Below are 26,195 nucleotides of genomic sequence, written 5' to 3'. Positions count from 1 at the left end.
TTTGAGCGACTATGAGGTGCTTCAGACATCTATGTTGCATTTTCTTTCTGGTACTCACACAGCTAGTGCTGTTGGTAACCACTAAGTTCAATAAAAGCCTTTTACTCACTTTCTTTGCTACGTCCTTGTTATTTATCATTACCCTGTGAGTGCTTTCAAGCTAATAAGACCGAATCTCAGTAAGTGTGGAAACAGCCCCATTGGCTGCCCTCAAGCAGCTGCCACATCCCAACGTGTGCACAAAGAGAGCCCTGAGCAGGGCTCGTGGCAGCCGAAACTGCAGAGCCACCTCAGCCCGGCCTGGTGGAGCTCTGCCTTTCCCCTCTCCTAATCATTTCCTGCCCCCTCCACCCCCTTCCAAGTGTGTGGGCTTAGAAAGTACTGGCAGTCCCTCAGTTCATTGTACGTCTGGGCTACATATTATTTACATTACAGTAGCTGCGAACAGCTCCAGTTGGGACTAGGTTTTTGGTTTTGGTTTTTGTTTTGTTTTTTTTTTCTTAAATACTGAACAAATAAGAATGGAAAGTTTTGGGTCCAAAGAGATCACAGTCATGAGCCACAAGAGCAGCTATGACAAAAAGAGCCTGGGAAAAAGGTGGGGGAGATAAAAATGAGAGAGAGAGCGAGCAAATGAACTAGTACAAGCTTGGCTTTGATCTCAGACCTACTCCCAATAACTTTTTTTTAACACATTTGTTGAATTTTAGCATGCTAAGCTCCTGTTTTCCTATGAACTGGAATCAACATCAATGCTAGACTCATCTGATGTGTGTCACCGGGAGCTATAAGCAGAATGGGGAGCCATGCTTCATCTAAAAGTGCTGCCCATCACATTATTCTTCTTATTCTGGCACAATTGGCAGTGAAGCAATGTTTGAGTAATGTGTTCTGTAACCTGTCAGACAAAGTGATTTGGTATATTAACTATCCTATGCTGTTTATCCACATGGAGATAATGACAAGAGCCAAAACAGACCAAAAATGTCTCAGGAAGAAGAGCAAAAGAATTTGGCTTTATGATCTGCCCTCATAATCCTTTCAGTCATCGATAAGGATCAAAAAAGTACAAATGTGTTCTGAAATTTAACACATGGTGAAAACTTGGTATCACAATGAAGACCTTGATTTTCTCAATATGGTATTCTACCTCCTGCTGGTAACAATGCAGTCTGCCTTTGAAAAACATGAAATGTACCATTTTACATAGGCTTTGCTAACCTTATTGGGGTTCTTTTAGGATAAATGGAATAAGACTGGTAAGAAGAGCCCATTGGTCACTTATGATGAGAGGATCAGAAGAAGAACAAAAGAAAGTGTAGTGGTTCAGTTGGCTGAAAGCTTACGTGGGTATAGACTGCTGCAAAAGTAAACAGAAAGAAATTATACTCTTGCAACAAGAAAAAAAGAATGTGATTTCCCTGGCATAATAAAGACTTAGTGAGATAATTCTTAGGCTGGAAAATTACAAGAAGGAATAGAGATTGTTCATTAAGGACATGTGGGGAAAGTGAGGGAGGGTGATTTGAAGTCACAGGGTAAACCTAATGAAATAGGGTTAAAAATGCAAAGTGGAAAAAGCATGGGGACTACAATGAAGGAAGATGCAGATCACCATAAATAAATGATCAAGAGCACAAAGCCTTATGTAAGCTTTCCATCAAAAGGACAGGGTCTGCTTTGGGGATTTTAATGACCCATCTTTTAATCAGGAAAACAAAACAGCATGATATGGAGAGGTGATAATGCTAGGTGTTCTGGAAGCAGTGAGAGGGAAGAATTCGAATAAGGAAGGACTAATGCGAATAAAAAGATGGTAGGCAAATTAGGTGAAATCACCATGAAATTGTAAGAGTTCATGATCTTTACAAAGGAAGGGAAGGGAACAGCAAAAATGCCAGTGAAATTCAAGAGGCTGACTTCATACATTTGGGGACTGGAAGATAAAATCCCAAAAGAGACAAGAGACAATTTGAAAAAAAAAACCAACAACAACAAAAAAAACCCCACCACCAAACAGGTAAGAAGAACCAGCAATTTCTCAAAAAATGGTAAGGACTCAGGTATGAGCTATCTCAATGTGGAGAGAGGATGAAAAACACAGACGGAGCCCTGCTGGCTAAAATCACAGGTTCTTCAATAATCTCAAACATAAGAGTGACACAGTGAGAAAGTGGAAACTAGGCAGAGTAATAAGGATGAGTATGACAGAAGAGCACAGGCATGTGGGGACAAGAGAAGAAAGGGCACTGTACAGAACAAACAAAGAGAAGTGAGTCATCGACATTCAGTAATAAGATCAGTAAGTAATAAGAAAAAAAAAAGGTGGCAGATGAATTAAGAAAGCTGAAATGTTTAATTTCTGGTTTGTTCCTTTCCTCAATAAGAAGGTCAATGGCAATCATGCAGATATCGTATTTAAGATCAGTAACAAGGGAATGAGATCTCAAGTTAGAATAGGGAAAGAAAAAAGTAGGGAATAGACCAGGCTAAAGTATTTACATAAGCTGGATTGCTTTAGATCAACAAATTCTGATGAAATTTGCCCTAGGGGATTTAGACAACTGGCTGAAAGAGTCCTCAGGGACATTATTTGTTATCTTATGCAATCTGAGGAGAGCAGGTGTGGGTCCAGAAGACTGAAAAAGGCAAACTTTGAACCAGTTGTAGCTGGAAAATGAAAATAAATATGACACTAGTAACCCAAATGAAACATTGGAACTGTTTCCCTAATATTTTGGCAGATTCACTATCACTTAAAATCTAATTTAAGCTTAGAGCTGGTTCAACTCAAACAGAAATTATAGGGAAATCTGTGAAATTGAGTCTGTAGAATGGGGAATTTTTTACCTGGGAATTTGTCAAATATTTAGAGTGTTGCAAAAGAGGGGAAAACACAATCAGGGCAGTAAGTCAATGCAATGAGCTAATCATCCTATCTCCATGGAAACGACAGTGTTGAAGTAGTAGTCATAAAGTACAAGGTACATTCTAAGATATTTATCATTGTTTAATGCAAAGAAAACTGTAGTGAAGGGTGATTCATCTGAAATGGCAGTGCAGTGACTGAGATATGTGGGCCCAAAAATACTTAATACCTAGCAGTATGTCACTCTTGTTAGAGCCCCTCTTGGTCTTTGAGAGTCAGTGACTGCATTCTTCTCCAGACAAAACACATGAGCAGCGTCAGTGTCAGCAGCCCTGGACTATCTTTCCATAGAAGGTAGTAGATCAACAGTAAATAATACTTAGATTTTTGATGATCAAGGTGCTTTCTTCCTATCTTCCTGGTATTTCTGAGATTCCATGACAAAAATGAAAAAGTCTTTAGAATAATCTCTATTCCAGCTTCCTTGAAAAATTCCTTTTTTTTTGTCTTCAGTTTTCTAAATTAATTCTACTTAAAGTTTAAGATTGTGCTATTTTAAGACTTATTATTGAAAAGCACTCGTGCTTTGATGTCCTATCTTTTCAGGAATAGCTAGCTATATATGTGTAGTCAGTAGAAAATCAGAACACTGAAATCCTGGCAAATTACTTCTATACCCCAGAAAGCTAATAGAAGCAATTTGGGGTTTCAGATGTAATATGCATCTTTTCAGTCAGCTAAAAACAAAACATTTCACTTCATGTTACAATTCTGTTGTTTTGTTGAAATGGAAAGTCATGTAGATTTTGTAAATTCCCTAGAGCTCATCTTGGAAGCTAGCTGGGTGCAAGAAATTACTGTATAGAATTGTGTTGTTTCATCATCTATTTTATTATTAGAATGACACTAGCACAAAAAAAGGGCCAACTTCTGGTAGAACTATACTATAAAAGATGCATTTTTAATATCAGAAAGATCTTTTAAAATAGATCACTTTTTTTTTTTTTTGAAGTAACTAAAGCCCTATTTATGGAGAAAAATCTTAAAAAAAAAGAAAAGGAAAAAAGAAAAAAAAAAGAAGATGACGCAGCCTATTACAAGAAGAGGATTCTGTTATCAGGTGTGATTATATCTGGCTGTACTACAATATTATCATATTTGAAAGGAAAAAAAAACAGTCAGAATTCAGATCTACATTCTGCTGAAGCCATTAGAGTTGCTCATAAATGCATTATCAAATAACTCTCCAAATGGATATTATTTTCACCGGAGAAAGCTGTTATACCCAAGTGTATTGGCCATATAACTACATTGTTGTTAAAACACATTATCTAGTTTATAGAGAGCTTTGCATGGTGAATGTATATGTGCTTATCAGCAAAGCATTTGCTTGTTTTCTTCAGCAGTCCTATTTTCTTTATCTGCAACGCATGTGACATATTCAGATCCTCCTTCCTTTCAAGTAGTTTAGCAACCTGTCAAATGTTTGCTTGCCAGTTTAAGTTTCTTGATCTACCATAGCATTAAGTCTCTCAAGTTTTTGGGAGATTTGGATTTAATTTCTTCCCCTCACCTCAGACAATGCAAACCATAAGATTGCGTAGCAGCTGACACAGTTGCTCATGCATATACCTCAACACACTAAAGCATGTCAAATATGTTGTTGATTCGGAGGGTTTATTGGTTTCCAGCAGAACCATTTTAACCAGTGGGATTGGCGGACTACACCATGGGTAGCTGAAGGCATTTCCTAAGCAGTGGAAATCTGCTGTCTGATTACGCGGTACAATTGAGAGGACAGGTGTAACAAAAAGGATTGATTAAACCTAAGCTTGGCACAGACCCTGTTGAACACTGTTAATCTTTATATGATTCACACCCATGGTCTCCTGTGCCAAGGTCTTCCTGATAACGACATTTATCTTCTTCTGAGGCCTTTATTCCCACTTTCAGTCATAGAAAGTGTCTCATCTTCTTCATACACTTCCACACTTTTTCCCTTCTGCTAGCTGCAGTAATATGGTATATTTGCACCTGGAGATTGTCAGGGGCAGGTAGATTTTAATTCATTATGTAATGCTCCGCACATCGTGAGACAATGTCAATTTGTAGTTGCACATACTGGCTAACCGAGTTCCTGTTTGCCATGCTGGATCTGCTTAGCTCTTTTCAGTTTACATGTGGCTCATCTGAACTCATTCTTCTTGATCAGATTTTTCAGCAATAGTGGAAGTAGAACCTGCATACATGGTGGACCAGCTTTTAGCATTTTCTCCCGTCCTGTTTGTCTAACCAAAACTAGAGCAAAAGGTTCCCTCATTTTATGGACCAAGACTTTGCCTTAAAATAAAATTTTAAAATATATATCATTTATGCAAATTTATCCAAAAGTAGAATTGCGAAAAGCATTAAAGTCTACTTTTTAGTATCCATGTAATTTGGGAAGAATAATGTTAAAATGGTGCAGAAATAGGCTACAATTTATTTAATCCTAGAAAAAACTATTTGCAGTTCAAAAGACAAGGTTTATAGTACCTATTAAATAAACCTCAATGCCAGTATCCAATGGCTGCATATGAAGTTCCCTTCCACCCTGCCGGAATGTGCTTGGAAAATGACTGGGAAATGTGGATAGTGGGGCAACATTGCTTTTGAAGGAAGCTTAAGCTACTGAAATATGTCTTGCTTCCTAGCTGGTGAAACGTATTTGAGGTTTTAGGTAGAGGCTGCAACTTTAAATAATACAAATATCTATCTTCTAAGACAGAGTCTTTGAAAAAAATAGTACTTCTCAGAGGGAGCACATATTGTCTCCCCACGGCTTCCAAAAAGGCTCCATTAATACAGAGGAGTCATGGCAATGAGAGTAGCTTTATGGTAGCTACAGTTGATCAGGGAATCATGTCTTCCCTTTACAAACATTTCCATTCAACTGAATTCCTTCTTTTCTATTACTTTAGGGATTCTGTGTGTCATCAAAAACATCTGAAATTTAATTCAGAAATTAGCTGGATTTTAACAGAAATAATATGATTTCAAATTTTGAATATTTGTAGCAAAATAATATTGATTTGCAGAAGTCCATTTTCCTATTTCTTTTGACCATTTTGTACAACATTTCTATTTTGTCAAAAAAAGCATTTTCTTAAAATAAAGAAAAGACAAATTCTGTCCAGTGAATGGAGAACCCACTCTTCTCCAGTTTATTGCTTTAACATCACCACATTGATTAAAAACCAGTATCTGCATCTTTCTGGATGTTCTGGCTTCTCTCTGCTCTAGAATTCATTGGAGCTGATGATGTCCAAACAAAAGGACTGACTTCTGAGAGCCGGTGCTGCCTGCTCAGTAGAGCAGCATGCAACACACATTATATTGATTCGCAACTGGGAATGGCCCATAAGTGCTTTGAAGCTCCCCTGTGCCTTCCTCCCCTACTGACTTCCAAATTCTCTTCCCCTGTTTGCAACCAGCAGGACAAAAGGACTAACCTGATTCTTTTTGGAGAAGAGAAGCAGTTGTAGAGGTCAGCAACAATAGCCCACTACCCCAGTTACACATCTCAGCTTCACCCTGCACAGCCTCCGGCAGTTCTTAACTGCTGTTCAGTCGGGAGCTGGAAATGGTCTTACAAAAGCCTGGAAAGCTTCTTTGCTTTCAGAAACCGGTCAATTTTCCAATCATAGCTTCCCACAAGCCAGAATTCTGTTTGTACTCAAGGCATGGTTTAAATATGCTGTCCAAATCCAACAAACCTATCAGTGTACATTTTACCTTTCCTTTCCTTTCAGCTGCCACCTTTTGTTTCACAAAGTACTACTCCATAACAGAGTTCAGATAAAATATTTTATCTGGCTTAGGTAATTTTCCAAAGTATTTTTCTTTAGTATTAAAACCCTCTTGTTCTGATAAAGGCAAATGCAAAAATCTGCATGTTTGTGTGTCCCGTACTTCTTGTATGAACTTCCTTTCACTCAGCTGATGTTTGTATGGCTTTATCTAATGTGAGCCAAAGGGGAAAACTCCATTATGGGAGAATGCCAACAACTGTAGAATGAGATAGCAGCTTTCTTCCAGCAGTTTGCTTTGATTCATGAAAGAAAGCTTAAATGTATACGTGCTGATCTTGGAGACATCACAAATATCTTATTCGTGTTCAAAGGACCACTCCATATTCATAGGAAATAAGCATAAAGAAAAAGCACAAAGAGTTGCAAACCAGAAATTAAAATCAAATTTGTAACTGACAGATCTGCTGATCTTCCTTCCCCCAACGATGGCAACATGAATAAACTGAGGACGTTTTCATCCACCTTAAAAAACCTATCTGGAAATTAAACATTCTCAGAAGAGGTCTCATTTCCAGTCTTTTGTCAGAATGAGATAATCTATTTACAGTGCCATTACCCCAGAAGACTCTGTAATAGCAAAGATTTGCAAGAGATGCAGGTATATGTGACATCCCAGAGTGTGGCATTCTGGGATGGTTTTAGCCAGACAATAGAGCCTGAAGCTGTTCATAATACTTAATGAGAAGGGGGAAAAAACAGAGTGGATTTAATTCTTCATTTTACCTGACAAGACAACCTGCATCTCAGAATAGTTGACATGTTTTTCATTGCTGCTCACCTGTTTCTGAGCCTCAGTTCCACAATTCCATGAAGGAGATTGTGAACATTTGCTCAAGATATCCTTGCTGGTTTCCAGAATCACTGAACAGTGTTTACCATTCATATTCTGAGTGCCTTTATCTGCTTTTTTTGAGGATTCTTCAAGGTAGGGCAAGTGCTGACAAAGATGGCATCTCTGAGTAGTGGGGGAATGGGATTTGCGTACAGCAGCACAAGTCCTGTGGGAATGCTCTGTTTAAGGGACGATGACTGAGATCAGATATACATATGACGAAGTGGGCTCTGCTAGAAGAAGACCGCCTCCAGAAACTGGCAGTCTTGGGTATGAAGGCCAGCCTGCAAGATCTCCAGCCCTCATGCATGCCACCACTATACCGTTTCCCTAAAGAAGGTCCTTTGACATCTGTCCTTTACAATGTTCAGTTTCTTGAATAGACTGAGGCAAACGCTGTGGGCCTATCATTCAATCATCCGTTCAGGTGCACCATTGCACGTGCAGTTTCCAGCAGGCTGGTAGGCAGCTTGGTTTGTATAGGCACAGAAAGGGAGCTAGTTTTCCAAAAGAGTAGGTGAGTAGTATTCACCTCAGGACTCCGAATCAGCCTTTGGAAGCGCCTTTCTCCCTGGACAAATCTCTGATGGCAATATAGGATAGCAAGATGTCTACTTTAGGCTGCCACAATCAACTTGGTGCAGCCAGGCACTTATTACTCAAGTATCATAGTAATGAAATGAGACATCTGAAGCAGCAGGGGAAAATCTGGCCTAAAACCTATGGGGGAGTAACACAGTATTCACATTCTCTTTACAACCTGTCACTCTCCAAGTTGCCTAATTTTCTGGGAAGAGAGACACTCCAGTGCCTTCCCATGAATTCACACATCTTTTATTTGTAGAATTATTCAACCTCTCAGCCCTCTCTATCCTAATGGTTAGGAAGTTCTCCTTGGAGAGAGAATATTCACCTTCAAACGCTGGTCTTCGGACCCTGCACTGAATCATATTCAGTGCTTAAAATGTAGGATCAATCCTTCACCTGTTCATAGACGTATCTGAGTAACATGTCACAGTTCAGAATCTGTTTAGGCTCAGGCCACTGTTCTTAGATTACACCAGACAGTACATAAAAAACGTTGCTAAGTAATGTAATTTATCTGGCATACCCACACAAGACATACCATTATGTACAGCTGCTGATGGCTGAAAAAATTATTGACAAATAATCACAATCCAGATAATAGTGAGGGGTGATGATCTATTTTGTAAAGGAAAATGGAGATCAGCCTTGTTTACATATAATCAAACGAAGACCCAGACTGACCACTGAGCAATATAATTCTAGCTTACCGCATTCAGAAGAACCCAAACACACTATTTTATGTGACTATGTCCAAATTTAAAATGTAAATAAAGACAGATATATAATCCAGCTTCTTCTCTTTTAACCGACTAAATGAGTAAGTTAACTTCTTCAGCATAATGCACATGGTATGTTTCTGCTAAGTGTCTTACACCCATTAAAAACTTGGTTTTAAACCAAGTTGCTTTATTTACTTTCCTGAAATAGCTTTGTGGTTCATTTGTGTATCTGCTTAAATATATGACTGTCCATAAAGTCACTGCAAGCATGGTAGTAAAATGGAACCAAAGTTGTCAATACAATGAACATGCTTAAGAACCATTACATAAATTTGGGTTTGTTATTTTGTTTTCAAACGAATATGCTTCAGGTTCTTTTAGTTTGCCTTGTGGTTGCTGAGCCTTGAGGATCCCTAAGAGTGGTATTTTGATGTTTTCTTCATTGTGTCTGTGCAATAAAAATACTTTAAAAGAGAAAGGCAAGAAGAAAAATTAATAAAGGCAGTGGGAAGACTGAAGAGACAAGGTGAAAAGATGGATGTTGATAGATGTTTCCAACCGACCAATGGTCCCAGCTGTTCTCAAAGTGAGCCCCTTTCAGGCCAAAGACCTTGGTGATATAAAGCAACCTGGGAGCATAATGCAGGCTGGAGCTTGAAGTATAAAAATCATAACTGCTTTCTGTTCCTTGAGGAGACAAGAGAGATTGAATTTTAAGCAAGGCAGAATGTTGGAAGAGATTGATAGTGGGAACACAAAGTGTTGCAGACCTCTCTTGCTCAGCACTATTGCCAGGGTGTTGCTCTTGACATATGCCTCTCACCAGGAGGCAGGACACTCCCAGCTGCCAGCATAAGGTTCTGTGAAAGGTCCTTGAGACAAGACAAAACTAGCAAAACCTGAGATATTTTGTGCTTCTCCGCTACTCTCAGGCAAAGAACTATTTATTCACTAAAGTTCCCATATGCTCTCTTCTGTGCCCCTACTTCTAATTTCAGCATCAGCTTCCAAGGCCAAGAGGTCATTTAGTCCATCCTTTTTCTTTCCTTTCATTGGCCTCCCAATCCCCTGAAGATGGCCCCTTTGCACACCAATGCAGTTTGAAAATTACAAGAAATTAAATTTCAATCATCTCTCACACAATGGCAGGTGCATCCTTTTCTACTCTACTGGTGGAAGAAGAATAGCAGCTGCCCTGCCAGAACAATAAAACTACTTTCCAGCTCTCTGTGACTAGCTGTCATTGAACAGCCATGCATAAATATAATCCACGGAGATCCCAAGGGTGGCATTTCTCATCTCTTATCAGCTCTGCTGCACACACCAGAATTCGATAAGACACCTAGAAGGATGATAAAAGCTGCTATCAATCTGTCTAAGTAGAAATAATAAGAGTAATAGTAAAATATCAATAGAATTACAGAAAATCAGTGGCTATATTATTTTGATGCTGGTTTAATTATTCATTTCTAAAGTCTTTCCTTCTTCTCCTTAAGCTAAGGGCAGCTAAGATGACAGATCTGTATTTTCATATTAACCTGACAGATTAATGTAATTTTGTATGCTTGAAACAAGCTCAAAATATCTTACAATTAATTAAAAAAAAAAAAAGGAGAAGAAAAATGAAATCAAATACAGTCCTTCAAAGTAAACTCTTGAGCCCTTTTAAACATCCACACCACTGTGCACATACACATCCATATCTGGCCCTTCTCATCCCCAGTGTTTGCAAAGCGGTAGTATACATAATCCTGCTAAAATTATTTTGGGACTTATTAACACTGGAATAGCCTGGTGATCTGCCTGGTTCCATATCCTTTCTCAGGCAATGCTCTATGGCAGATGTTCCAGAGGAAAACATTAAATTCCCTATAGTGTACTTGACAATTGTGTAATACTACTGCTCGAGGGGAAATTTAAAACTTTCCCCAGCTGGTAATCAGCTCATATATTGAAGTACGAAGACAGATAATTGTTATCCTACCCAGTGCGACTGCAAATGATATTTTTATTCCTGAGCCTTCCTTTCTGAATCCTACTGATTACTTTCTTTTAGTAATACCCTGTGACTGTGAGTTCCCAGGGCTAACTCCACGTTGCATTTGGTTTTGTTCTCAATCTAAATGAGCGTGTTTTGGTTTCATCCAATTTTCTCTTGCATGTCTTTCCCTTTTTTGTCACAGGTAGTGCAAAGAGGAGTTTCAAGCTGTCCTCGACTGCCTCTATAATATGAAACGTTTTATATGCCTCTATGGCATCCATTTTTACCTCTTCACTCCTCAAAAGAAAAAGTTTGTGTATTGAGCAAATAATTCTATTTAAAAGTCATGCTGTTCAATCTTTCCTTTCAAAAATACCAATAACCCAAATAGGTCTAACGCATCACTTTGTAACCTAAAGGAAAGTACTATATGAGAACACAGTAATTATAGTAACTAATGACAATAGTTTGTTCTTGGTAACTACACCCAACCATAGCCCCGCAGAAGTTTCTTTTGAGTACATTAGCAGTGCTGACTGACATTTTGCATGTCAGATAACCCCATCCAGAGAAGCAGCAGTAACTGCATAAACTGGTCATTGCAGTATTTTTAGAATTGGTCCTATAGATGCAAGCGTCACTGCAAAGTACACAGAGAAACATGCAGTCAGTGAAGCACGTCTCTCTCACTGAAACCAGTTGGCAGCGAGAGGATCAGCCTCTCTTCTTCGCTGTGGTGCTCAGGGAATTGTCAGTAGAGGTTTTCCTTGCACATCTGTGTGAGACTCTGTAACTGCAGTATCTTACACATAGAAAGGATGTTGGGAGCACTTCCAGTGAGCCTTTCCATGCCATAAATATATGATTGCTGGTCTCAGATTTCCACATGTTGAAATCTGTTGTCTGGAAGAGGTATCATTTGAGTAGATACTTCTGTGGAAAATAAATGTGTTCTTTGTGGACAAGCTCTAGTGATACTTGCCCAGTAAACAAAGATTTTTAAAGCTCGGTTATCCAAATTATTTCCTTTTGTTTAGAAGAAAAAAAAAAAAGCTATAGTTCTGGTTTTTTCTTATACATGTTTGATGGGAAACCAGAAAGCACTAATTTTCCCTTTCAAAAGGAGAGGAAAAAAAAAATAAGGTCAGCTCTGTAGATTCTTGATGTATTGGGCAAGGAAATACGCATGAAGCTTTAAAGGTAGGAGGCATAATGAAGCACCATAGGGAATAGAAGTCAGTAGGGTGCACGGATGCTTCCTTTCAGAATGATACCAAGGGGGTTAATGTCTGGCCTGGTGATAAAATCCTGGCATCTGTTACAGAAAACACAATGAGCATTGTTGTCATTGAGAGAATGGCTCTGTTTTTCCTGGCATGAGTTACTGTTTGGAAGCTGTTTTAAAATAGAAAAGAAAAAAAAAAGATCTCTGTGAAAACTTAAAAATAAAGGGCTATGCCAGATTCATGTTCTCCACTGTATTTCTAGGAAGTGTTGTTGGTTCATTGTTCTGACAACGTTATTTACATACCTTAAATGCAATTGTTGCTGAAATGCACAGCAAACTGTACAGACTTTGACATAGAAACCAATTACTGCATTGAATGTGCATAAGCTCAGAAATACCAGCTAAGAGAAGTCTTCCCAAAGACTGGCTGCAGGCACAGGGCAGTAGTCCTGCTGGGCTTTCTTCTTTGCCAGTGGAGAGCCTGCCAACCCCAGTGCAAGACTCAGAGCACCCAAATTAAGAGCCTTTTCAAACTGTCCCTAGACGAGCTTCTTTTTTTTCTCCCATGGGAGATCAGTTCCTAGCTAAAGTCCATTTTTGTGGAATGCCCTTCCAAAGTATGCCAAGTATTCACATGTGAAATGTGATTCCACCCTGCCCTCTTCACTAACAATTTCATATTTTTTTTGTTTTTCTCCAAAGATGAAAAGATTTTTTTCATACTTTCTAGTCCATATACATTAACAATATATAAAATATACCATTCTGCTATGACATAGCATCTCAGTTTATACCCAACTAGACTTTGCACTCGCTGTTTTTGCTACCAGAAGCAGTGGAAGTAGACAGCAGGCTTTTCATTTTCCCTGCTAATTGTTCCGTCCATGCTCTGTTTGTTGGCTATCAGCTAAATAAACACAAGCAGGGAGAAAAGGCGAAAACAAACAGTTCTTCAACCTTGGTTTTGATGTTGTTGATTCTCCTGTTATGAAACTTCATAACTAATGAAGAAAATAATCTCTCTAGGTGCAGAGCACAGGCGATAGCATATGTTATTCCCAGGCTTCATTACTTGCCTCAGAGCAATGCAAAGGATCATGTTGAATATGACCACAGCTTGTAATGAAAACATTGCTTTCTTTCTTATTTCAGACAATGCTGCCAGTCTGAGCCAACTGCAGAAAGCCTAAACTGTTCACAAGATGCAACAAACTGAACCCTGTACATTTGGTCAGTAACCAAGAATATATTAGCCAGTACAGTCCTTGCTCCTTTTACTTCCTGGGAGGTGACAAAGGATCAGAGGTGATAAGTGAGGTTAGAATCAGATTCAGGGCACCAGAGCGGCTCTGCTATAGCTCCTTGGTGCCAGAGCAAGCAAGACGTTGATGCAGCAAAGAGCTGCCGCATGAAAACGTTATGTACAACTTCTCCAGCTGTAGCCAAGATATGCCCATGCCTCTGGTAAATCTGTGCCTGATTCAGTCAATTCCATGTTCAAACTGACTGCATTTCAGAAAGCTGAGGACCCTTCCATGGTCTGCCAAAACCATCATCAAATGGTTTATCCAGCTTCCAGATTGCCTCGTTGAGAAGCAATACAATGGGCCTGCTGGGTAAGTCAAAAAAAGTTCATTTCATCTCTTTGCAAATGTAAAATGCACTTTTGATTTTCTGTAGGGTTAAAACTGAAATTTCAATTAAACAAATCATAGGAGAAAGCAAACAAAAAGTACATTGAGAAAACACATTAAAAAAAACCCAAATGCTATTTTATATTTCCTGCAATGATTGATTATATTGTAGGTAACAAATTTCATTAAGCTGTAATGCATTAGACAGTGCAGATAAGTAACACGATGGCAGAAAGCCTAGTTCAGATTGGTCCAGTTATTCAAAAATAACTTTTAAAAGCCAGGAAGCTCAGAGTTATGATTAAATATATGGGAAATTTCAAATACCATCTGCTTCGTCTATTTGTCAATGTACAGAATGCATAAATAACCCAGCTAATCTCAAGCCTTTATGGTTTCACCAGCATCGAAGGAATGCCACAGGAGGCACACTTCAGTCCTTTAGCTGAATGATGCATAGATACCTAAATGTGCTTTGAACAGTTTGGATTCATTTCCAGATTCTCATCTCTGGGCACCCGAATTTGCCTCTGGAAACCTGGAGTCTATTCCCTCCTTCTCCATGCATCCCACAACCTGCTGCCAGGAAAGCAAATCCTCATTTTAGTAGTAGCAGAGAACTGTCATAAAATCTTAAATTACAGAATTCATTAGTTTCACAGTACTGTATAGGGGATCACAGAGCCTTTGCTGGCAAGCTGTGTAATATTACAAGTACAATACAGACATACGTTGGCATCAGAAATGTGACGGACTGAACTATGTTGTCAGCTAAGGAAAGAAGCTCTACCAGCCAAGAAGCAGCCTCAGTACATAGCTCTGTCTACCTGATACCCAATACGAGTCACGAGAAGCTGGTATCAGCCTCTCACCCTATGCCACCTTTGAAGCACCTTGTTCTCACAGGGGACAATTTGGACAAGACCATTTTCACAAAGGTATCCCCACAGGAGCACTTGTGGACATGTTTCAAGCCATTCCCTGCCACCTGAGCACAGTCAATAAGTACCGCGGAGCTGCAGCTTGCTGCTGGCAGCAGGTCACCAAAGCTACTACAACATGGTGGAGTTCTCCAGGAAGGTGATTCCCCAACTGAAGAGCCACAGTCAAAGCATTTTCTGCATCCTTTGTGTGAATGGCAAGGAACTGTCAGTCAACCTAGTGTGAGTGATCAGCAAAGCAGCTTTGATAGGGTCAAGGTGTCAGAGGACTGTGACTTGCCCAAGGACATTCGCTAGTCAAACATTGTTTTCTTTTTTTTTTTCAAAAACATATTCTGAGAAAACAGGTCATCATGGAATTAATAGCAAAAATTAGGGAATGTTTGGAGCACTGCCATAGTTCCATTTTTCTCTGAATGTGGTAACTGATCTTACCTAAGTGAAGCCTTGCTCAGCCTAGTCTACGACAGGATAGTGAGCAATAAACAAAGCACCATTGCATAATGAGCATTTGAGCCTTAATTGTAGCTGCATTCCGACTCCTTGCATAGATTCAAACAGCAATTCTTGTTCATGTGCAGCAATAGCTTTTTGGTGACCAAGTCAGATAAAAAGTACTTCTTTTTTTTTCACCTGGGAAAACCATGACATGGAAAGAGAGAATGGAGACATGTCATTTTCTGCTAAAGAAAATGGACACAGAGACACACAAATGTCCACTCTATTTGCACCTACTTTTACATAAAGCCTTCATATTTTTTTCTTTATATAAATTTCAGTACTAGTTCCCAGAGATAAATCACACTCACTGAAAGACTAAGCGGGAACGGAGGTGGGAAACCTCTCAGAAAATTCAGTCGCTGCACATTCTGAAGTCAAAAAAGCCCCATAAAAAATGTATCCTTTTTCATTCTTGACTTCCTTCAGAAAAGAATTATAGCCACCAACTGCACTGCTGGGGATCCCACAAACTGGGATACTTTTTAGCTTCAGTTTAAGCTGCAAACCATTTTGACTAGCATTCTCCAGTTGGGGCAGGGGGAAGCTTCACATAGTTTTTCACTGAAAGGGAGTCACAGGCATCCTCTCAGTGAGAATCCCACCTCTCCGAGACAAACCATCAGTAGTACATATCAGCAGCACTCTTCCAAATATTTTAAAAATTATTCCTGTATCATCATTAAGCGAAGAAAAAAGTGAGAGAGAGGAAGTCTCTGTCTTCCACATGAGTTCAAGCTTACAATGGTTTGCAATACCCTTACATAGGCATCCAGGACAAAATCGACGCACAGCGTGCGTCTAAGCCCAGGGCCTTGAGACTTTGCCTGCTAGCCACACACAAAAGAGCCAGTGGCTGTGAGGTAGCACTAGCAGAGGTTTCAGTATTGCCAACGCTTTCTCAAAGATGATTCTTGCAAGACACTGATTTTGTTTCTGTGACCCTCCTGCCAACACAAGGAAAGGTTATTCATACTTACGGATCTTTACACATGGCTTTCTCTTCATATGGATGTTTATGCTCCACCAGACAGGACACATTAAGTTGTCTCCTTCTCTGACAGCATCTAGTCCATGCATTGGGTCTGCCAGGCCAAGAAAGTTCTTGGCTATGGGAAAGTGCATTAACAAATAGCCATCAAATGCTCTCCTGGGCTGTAAGCAACCTCTCAAACCAGGAAGATGTTACTAAACAAAAAATACATCTTGAAGCCACATTCACATCCCTTATAATAGCTCCTACACACTGGGAAACCCCTCCTAGGAACACAGCCTCCCTGCCTCCATTGACATAACCTGGAGGAAATTGTTTAGAACTGTTTGTCTATTTGTTTGATGCTGTTCTTCTTCCACTCTCATTTTTTTCATGTGCTTTGTTTACTCTTGAGGAAGAATTTGTGTGACTGTGAAGATGATTGAAGCACCATTTTCTCAATCTTTCCCTGGATCACTTCTTTGTGCTGTGTGCCATCCTTTCTTCCTGTGACTCTTCCCTTTGTGACAAAAAGCACTGCTAATTGCATAGATTATCTTCAAATCCAGGATCAAAGCTGTAGCATTTCGATTTTCTGCTCTTCAGGCATTTTATTTTCTCTCTCTCATTATGGGAAATTTGCAAAACCACTCACTACAGAATTGAATTGATTTTCCTCTGTAAGTTGAGGAAAAAGGCTAACTGGGGAAGGGGAATATTCTTAGTTGACCTTATCTGATGTTCTGTGAGGTTGATCTATTGCATTGTATGGTTGAAAATGCAGAGTGATGGTTTTCAAGAGTGTTTACAGAACACCTACTGCTGGAAGCCACACTGCTGAGAAAGGAAAGGCTGCCACTGTGTCACTTTTACCATTCACGAGTGATAAAACTGAACCAACTCTAGGCACATAGTCTGCTTATGCACCATTTGCTAGGTTAAATGAAAAGATCTGTTGTGTTCCTTGTCTATCAAAAATTTGTACATGCATTCAGAGTGGACAGCTGGCATTTTGAAAAGCTGTTCTGGTCTTTTCAGAAAAAAAAAAATAATTATACTTCAACTGTCATGAGAGACCTCCATTTCAAAAATCTACAGTGCCTTTTTCCTGAGGGCAACAAGGACTTGGAGTTCCCTGTGCACTTCTCAGTCAAGTTCAGCCCCATTTTCACAGCTGTTATCAGATTTAAAAAAAGAAAAGGGGGGAGGGGGGGGGGGAAGGGCAAGGGGGAGAGATTTTCATATTTTAAACCTGGCTTTACTTATCTTTTGCCTTTGAAAATAAATTTCGCCTTTGATTCAATTTTGGCAGTCAAATCCGGCAAAATTGCTTGCGTGCAATTTGAACAACTGTTTAACACTATACCTTGACATGCTGGGTTAAAACAATCCCAGGTGTAATACTCCTGGAATAAACAGAGTTACACTGAGAGTCAGTCTATGAAGTGAAAACTGTGTACATGAAAGTAGATATTACTAATATTGTGCTTAAAACTTTCAGCCAAAGTAAAGAACTTAAACTTAATGACATGGGGGTGGCAAAGATGAAGCTAGATAAAAGCATAGCTTTCTACAGCACTGTGTTGGAGCTGTTTTTCATATGTACAACCACTATAGAGCTTTCCTTTCCCTTAGCAGTAGCCAATCAAAAAAGTGCAAAAATGGCAGATGACTAAAGCATCCTTAACAACAAGCAACATAGCGTTTGCTCAGTGTCTGCATTAGCTAATTAAAATAGAAGCTGAAAGAATCAGAAGCAGATCCATTACGTGGTTTGCTTTTATGTAAGTTGGATTTATTTGTGTTCCAGCTTGCAGATAAACAGTTCATGATTCAAGAAGCAGCCTGTATGTACAGTCTGTTCATGTGATATTTTGTTTCTTGAAAGCTTCTCAAGATTAAAAAAAAAAAAAATTACCCCTTCCTATAGCTACATTTTATCATCAAAGACAATGGGAGTGCAGAATTATGGTTTACTCGCCCACACACTGAAGAAAATTGTATGTCATTCCTGCATCCTGATTGGCTGATGATTGCAAGGGATGGATATATTTTCTTTCTCCTTTCTTTTGTTTCTTGCTTTTAGGAAACTTGAATGTCCTGTTTCCTTGGTTTTGCCACTTGTCCATCTACAACCTCTAATGGGAATTTTGGCCAAAGGTGTTTGGTCACACTCCCAGACTGTGGGAATGAGTTTTTGCTATTATTTTTGTTGTCACACAGATTTAAAAATATAAACATCTTTTTCTGTTTTTGCTTTTGGGGGCAGTGAGAAAAAAGGGCACTGAACAATCACACAGCATTAAAGTAATAAAATATCAAGTGAATGTCCTCTATATTTCGAGCTAATTATTTTTTTCCACTTTGGTCACACACAGCTAAGAAGCATTTAAAGCGATGCAAATTAGAAGAGGGTTAATATACAAACTATAGCTTCATCTGCCACTCTTCAAGCAGAGAATCACTCTTCCCCCTCAACCACCGCTTTCAAGTTCTATAGCTTAGTGTAACCATTTTAATTGTGTTTTTTCTGCAAGGCATGAAGATAAACCATGCATGAATCAACACATGAATGAATCAGCCTCTGGTCTAGCTTACTGATGTACTCGTCATTTATATCCTTGCATAATTTACAGAAATTGAAACTGTAGCTGGGCTTTGCATTCAGCTGAACGTGGTTTGTTTACACAGTTCAATAGGGTTTCATGGTCCAGAAAAGCTAATTCTGTAGGGATTGCTCAAGCAGGATGAAAATATCTAAGGCTTTGTGATAAAATAGGTGCAGCTAAGCACCTAGGTGTCCCATCACTTTAAGCCAAAGCGTGGTAAGATCACCAGCCTCTTGGCTTTGCCACATATGGTCTCACTTAATTCAAAGAGAGTTTTGGCTCCCCAGGCAAAATGCATTCAGGTCCCAAATTCAGTAAGCTGATATATCAGCCACTGACTATCAGAAAGAGTCAGACTCATCTCAGTGAACTGTAGTTGCTTAAAAATTAGGCATGGATTTGAAGTTGTTTGTCCAGGTTCCTACCACACACTGAGATACCTACCCCAGCCAGCTGATCCCCTGGGATCATCCCTCAAATAGCCACAGTTCAACTTCTGGGACCACCACTTCCTAACCAGCTGACTCCTGGATCTCAGCCTCAACTGTCCTCTGCCACTAATCTTAAAGAGAATGAGATCTGAGGCCACAAAAGCAGGTCACGGTAACTATTCCCAACATTTTTTGAAAACTCCCCTTATTATCAGCATGTTCCCTTCTGCTTTCTGTATCCTCTCTTGTCATATATCACAGGGACAAGGACTAATGGGAACACAATGCTTGCCAGGTTCCCTCAGACATCTTCTTGGGGGAAGGTGTTCTTCCTCCATTCTCTCCCCTTCCTCACAAACACTGCCTGCAGTTTCCCCAGGCACCACTGGAAAGAGGGGGCCCTTACAGACTATCTGCCTCCACAGCCTCTCTCTTATTTTGGATTTCATTGGCCTTTGGTAGGGCAACTCTGTTTCTGTCATCTCTCTTGGTTGCATTCTCCCAGGGAAGTGTCTTTTATATTCTGAATTTTAAAAGATTCCAGGGAAGAATTTGTGTCTTTCAAAAGTCCAGTATCTGTTTGAAGTGCTCAGATTTAGCAGTTACAATTACAAAACAGTAGAAGCCTATATGTGAGGAAAGATTTTTTGGATTGGAGGGATATTTTCACTTTGGTTGTAACTGTCAAAGGGGATTTCACAGCTATCCACATTACATCTCACCCCTGCAGCTGGCATCAGAGCAACCTTTGCTGCTTGAGTAAAAGGAGACTCAGGGAGATACATTATTCAATTTTTTACAGAGAAGGAACAAAAAATGTATTGTCAGAACCAGTCTACAGCTCCACATTGAATAACATCTGTATTTAAAGAGAAACATGGGGTCGTGGTCTTAATGAGTTATTGTTATTTCCTAAAGGCACAGATGAAGTGTTTGGTTCTGTGAAAGTCAGAAATCTCAAAACAGCCATGTCCCATTAACATGGCACATCAAACGCCACAGGCTGATTTTTAGTTCAGCTGAAGGCTGAGGATTTACACCACTGACAACAGCCATGCATCTGGTCACATACAGTCAGGAAATGAATAACTCTGCCTGAACTGGGGAGAGTGAGGGTGCAATAAAAACACATCCTGCAAAGGGATCTGTGAGGGGAAATGGGAGGAGAGCTCAGCTCACATGAGAAGAACAAAGCCTGTCACACACTGGACCCCACTCTTCTGCAAAACACAGCACAGGAAAGGGCTCAAAACATGACCAGGGTGATATTTCCAGGCCAGTAGCTCAGTCTGCACAACAGCCTGTACCCAGGTGCCAAGAGGGCACTGAGAGGTCCTCCTTGTGCCGAGCAGCCTGGCCTCTGAGCAGAGCCTGGTCCTGGGCTGCAGGATGCTGATGAATATGTTTGGCCTGTCAGTCACCCAAACACCTTTAGTAACTAAGAAGTCGAGACTGCTTGCTCTATGTCTGCTCATGAAGTAAGAAACTACACATTTTATTTAGCCAGGCTAGGTACAGTTTTGGTGTTCGTTTCTGTAACCACAGATGGATTTTGGAAGCAGTTAAACAAGCACGCCCAGAAGGGCTGGGAGGTGATACAAGAGTGTGCGCTCTCTTGATATTTCTGATATTCCCAAAGCGAAACACAACACACAAAAAGAAGCTGTGAGTCTTTTATAACACACTGTAATGCAGTGAGAAGGAGCATATATTCTGTTGTGTTTTGTTTTGTTTTGTTTTGTTTCATCTTTGTTATTGTCCCCAACTACTTCAGTCTTGCCCACCTCATGCAGAAAAAAACTCCACTGACCTGCCTGGAAAGTGTGTTTCCGGAAGGGAAGCCAGACCAGTCAGTCCCTAAGTAGGTTAAACAGAAAATGTACCTACTCTTGCTTAAAAATTAAACAGCTTTGCATAGTGGCACTTTGGTGACTCGGGCTGTTTCAGTGACAGAGTACATCTAGTGATAGCATGAGCATGCCCAGCCTGTTTGCAGAGAGATATTTGTGTTGTAGAGACATGTGCCTTGTTGATATCTTTGGCCACCTGCTCTCTTGCTTTATCTGATTAATATTGTATTGATTTTTCATGTAATAGGCATATCCATTCACATGGTAATTAAAATCAGAAGTATTTTACTGTGTGGATATCTGCACTGAGTTGTGACACCTGGCCTAGATGATCTATGTGAGCATCTTTTATTCATAGGTTTTGTGACCTAGAACCAGGATTCTTTCAAAGTAACTAGCCATGACAGAAGAGTACTAAATCAGATGATAAACAAACACAGTAAAACATAAAATGGATTATTTCTTCTCTCATGTTGCTGATAAACGGTAAGGAACTTCCATGTGTTTGGCAGAGTGCTCCACTTCCTCTTCTATATGTGTGTGAAAAGAAAGGTACATTTAAAATTAAAGTAGGTATACTACATCTGAAAACAAACACATTGTGATCTTGCCTTCACCTGGGAGTAAATGAAAGCAAAGCTAAACTTGTGTTTTCAGAGGAATGCAGACAGATCGCTGAAGGCATGCAGACAGAAGAGGTGCTTGGGCTGTTTGGGCTAATGGTGTTATTTGTAGAGCCAATTCAAAGCGCTCTGAAGTCAATAACCACCTAATTGGCCTTGACGGGCTTCAGATCTTTGGTTCCTGTGACAAAAGTAAGAATCTGCTCAAATTTATCTGAGAATTTTGGTTTACACTTACATTTCAGTAAAGCAAACGTTGTAGTCTATACTTTCTCGTAGGTTATCACAATTTCTTTTTGTTGACAGAGGAGGTGGGATGTTCCTCAGGTGCAGATGAGATGTATACTTGTATACTTTTTTTTTTTTGAGAAATCAGATGTCAGAGTAGAATTAGGTGCTGGAAGGCTCTTGACAATAAAAGACAAAAGGAGGTAAGACACACACTTCACACTGCAGCAAAAACAGACTGCGTATTGAAAGGTTTTTATTGTAACTGTACAAGAAGAAATCCTTGAAATAACTTTCAAGAGGCTCAGCCTCACAACTAAATTAATGGTTCACTCTATTCCAACTTTCTTTAAGACTCTGGACAACTATGTTGAATGCATACTTGCTTTTTATATTTGGATTTAGCTTCTTGCTGCATGTGATCCTACCTGCCTTCCCAAGGGAAGCGTGTCTCTGGATGGCTGACACATTGGGATGGAAACTGCCAACCACCACCAGGACAGGGTATTTCTCAGCTTGGAGCTTTGCCTGCAAGAGATAGGAAGAGCCTGTCCAACTCATGAAACACAGCACCAAGGAGAGGAGCGGTTCTGGGACAGAATCCTTCCCTTGTCCCACTGCTCAGGATCATGCTGCAACAGGCAGCCTCTGCCAGCCATGGGGCTGTAGGCCCCATAACAGCCCCTGTCTTCCCTGGGGGTGAGCGTGGACCACCCAGCCACCCTTGGGCAACACACAGGCAGCATTCCTGGGCCAGCCTGGTCTCCAATCTCCCACAGCCCAAATGGCAGTGAGAGCCCCGCGAGGTGCCCACAGCCATAGGTCCGGGATGGAGGAAGGAGCAGCCTCACAAACCACCTCCCTGCTGTGGGCAGCGGTGCCTACAGCACTCCCCGCTCTCTGGGCAAAGTGCAGCAGACGGTGGTTATCTGATCTAGCCTCATTGACCTTGCACCAATGCGGATATGGAGCAGCCACATGGCCAGGGCACTGGAAAAGAGGCTTAAAATCAGCTCCCAACTGTTTCCCAGAGGGTGTTTACTTCCTCCCAGCTGACAGGCACGACTGACTGTACAAACACTCCTTGCCCCTTAGAGGACAAAGTCAAACTGGCAGACCTTCAGCGGCAATTTAAGTTTGTGTAACTTTGCTCTCAGACACACCAAAAGTGATTATATGGCAGGTAACTGCCTCTTATCTGGGAGATGGTAACAAAGAGCTGGGAGTTCAAAGACTAGCAGGAGTCACCTATTCAGTTATGATAATAACCGGGGTACAAATAATAACAAACTGTGAAACAGAATTGCCATTAGACTCAACAACAGATGGGTAATTGTTCCCAAATCCCTTCAATACTGAAAAGGGCACCTCAATGATTTTAACCCCATGCAAAGTAACCAGGCCTGGGCTCTTCCAGGCAGGAGGCCTCAGGTATGGATTCAGACAGAAGAGTGGCTAAACAGGGACATCCCTGAGCAACGGCTCTACAGGTAGCAGCATCAGCCATCTGGTACCCTGCTTCCCCCGGCAGGTCCTCTGCCTGCACGACTGCTGAGCCCCTGCTGGAGAATCACAGGGAAAGGAGGGGTGGGCTAGCCATGAAAAAGGGACCGCAAAACCTCAAAGGGGGAAAGAAACAGAAGAAGAGAGAAAGGAAGACAAGTGGGATGTGGGAGAGAAAGTTGCCCAGAAGAAGAAACAACGGTGCTTGTCGGAGGGTGGATGTCTCCTTCCTGACAGCCTGTTCCCCCCAGGAGGCGTGAGCGCTGCAGGGAGAAGCGGGATGACTCAGAGCACCGCATCCTCCCCCTGAGCCAGGACCAAAGGAGAGGTTGCACTGCTCCGTGATGGACGACTGACTGTACGGCATGAGGTGTTGGCGCCTGGATGAGACATAAAGCCAAGGCCCTGTTTACTCTGTCTACTCATCAAAGCTCTTATCACTTTTACTTCAGAAGAGCAGGATGTGACACTTAGTTTCCTGCCCAGATTTTAACCAAGTCATTAGTTTATTTTTCCCCTTCAGTTAAACAGTGTTTTGCTTTGTGGTGGCATTCAGTGCTGGTGGGTGCCCTTAAATGCTGCACTGTTGTCCTCCCTGACAGAAGTCATGGTTGAGGAAAATAATTTTAGCAAAACCAACTATTTTTTCAATAGTTGTTTTTTCAATAGTTTGGTTGAAAATGCTTATCCACCCTTACATCTACCACCTATATGTCAGTCCCAATTCTGCAGCAAAACTTCCTGTAATCTCTCCAGTGAAGCCTTGCTACACGCAAATCAAATCAAGAGAAGCTTTTATTGATGTGAAATACAACTGAGAGAGCATTTCCCAGGCTATATGTCCTAATCAAATGGATTTTCCTTTCAAATTTCCAGCATGATTTAGATTTTTCATGTGTGTTACTCTGCTGCACAAATTGTTGTCGTGCAAGAGCAAACTGCATTATGCTTTCAAAACTGTCACCATGTTGAAAGCAATATGGAATACCAACATCAGACATAACTCAGCTGTAGGTCATTCTGCTTTGTGGGAGGAATTGGGTTTTGGCCACTGGGACCTGTAGAGCAATTGTCCATCTCTCTGCAATAAAATGCAGGACAGCGTATTTATGTATTTGGGGGAGTTTGAATGACCAGTTCCACTTTATAGCAGCTGTTTGTAGTCTGGTGTTCCTAGACAAACATCTGTTATTCCATATTTATTAACCATCATTTTGTAAGCCAAATCTTTAGCTGGTGTACGTCTGGACTGCCCTGTTGAGGTTCCTCCCTTGTATTACACAAGCTGCTGCCTGACCTTAACATACTGCACATTTCCTAACACTTCCATATTTATAAGGTATTTTAGACAGAGAAGAACACTCTTTAATGCTTTGCTTGGAAAGCAGAACACTGTCTTCTTTTGACACGAGTGCCTGAGAGGGGCAGGGACTGAGGGCAGATAGCAACCAATAGGAAACATGGTGTTTTACTGTCTTGCATCCACGCGTAACTGATCCAAGGATTTCAGACTTTAAAACTTAAAAGTACTGCTTAGCACTGACAAAAGCTCCAGGTGTTACCTGACAAAAAGGGATTGGTTCAGAGCTGCAGAAACAAGACATATCAAATGCCCTTAGGTTTCCTCCCTTGAAATTAAACACCTCTCATAGAATACCAAGGTTGACAAATCAACAAAATATCTAATTGAAGTAGATGCTCTCGAACCAGAAGGCCATAGTCCTCTGTCTGAGGTCACGGACAGCAATATCACCCAGCACTCCCAATACAGGAATGAGCCAGACAGTCACCTTATATGAGTGAGTCATGGGTGACTTTGCTTGTGACTTTAGATAATTTTCACAAACACGCCAGTTAAGACCTGTGGGGCCAATTATTTGTACCCCTTAGCTGAGTACAGATTGCAGACCAGGACTTGATGGGCCTGATAGACCAGTCTCTGTGCTGATGAAATGCCACCAACACTGCTGCTTGTGGACGGAGGTAAATGGAGGGGCTGCTGGGGGGCTCTGATTTGGGTCAGAAAAGCATTCAGTGGAAATCCTAAGCAACAAGCAAGGGCTGGCTGTTCTTCAAGAGATAGAAAAGGAAGAAAAAATAATGCAGATGTAATTGTTTTGGTTTTTAAATACATGCCATTAAATGCAAATTTAGTGATTTTTTTTTTCCCCCAGAGTACTCAGCTTTTGAATAAACCACAGTGCTCCCTCCCCTCACAGTGCTGTCAGATGACTTGTCACAGATCACACTGGTCAGCTGGGTCCACTTCCAACTCCTATGCATGCTATTTTACCTGACATTTTTGGGTGCCCTGGCAGCTCAGACAGGTGGCATGAGGAAAGGAGCATCACAGTATTTCTGGGCTTTGCACCAGGCCAGTGATTCCTTAGTGTTTCAGCCATGCCAGTGTGTGCTGAAATGTTCTGTCTCTTCTTTGAAAGAAACCCCATCGTGAATTCAATCAATCTGAAAAATGAACCATGGCATAATGTTTCATAATCATCTACAAAGTCCCTTTAGTTACAAAGCAAACACTGAGCTGCTTTGCAGGAGAACATAAGTGGTATGAGCAAACACGGTCACCTCCGCGGCTCCTGCTCCCAGTTGCTCTCCAGCTTTGGTGAGTGCAGGGATACAAATTCCTTCACGTTCCCATTTGCTGGGTGATAACAGCGTTAATGACGGCAGCGTTGACAAGGCAAGGCCATTTATCAGCGTCTTGCCTGACCTCATTCAGAGCTCAGCTAGAGATGACGCACTGGGTTTCACCGGACGCTGTCGCCTGCCCCCAGGGGCTGCCACCTCAGGACCTCTGCAGACCCTCTGAGGCCTCCAGA

This window comes from Charadrius vociferus, unplaced genomic scaffold, assembly GCF_000708025.1.
Source record: "Charadrius vociferus isolate BGI_N301 unplaced genomic scaffold, ASM70802v2 scaffold72, whole genome shotgun sequence".
In the NCBI taxonomy this organism is placed as follows: domain Eukaryota; kingdom Metazoa; phylum Chordata; class Aves; order Charadriiformes; family Charadriidae; genus Charadrius; species Charadrius vociferus.
The sequence above is the reverse complement of the archived record's forward strand: the minus strand, read 5'-3'. Positions refer to the sequence as shown.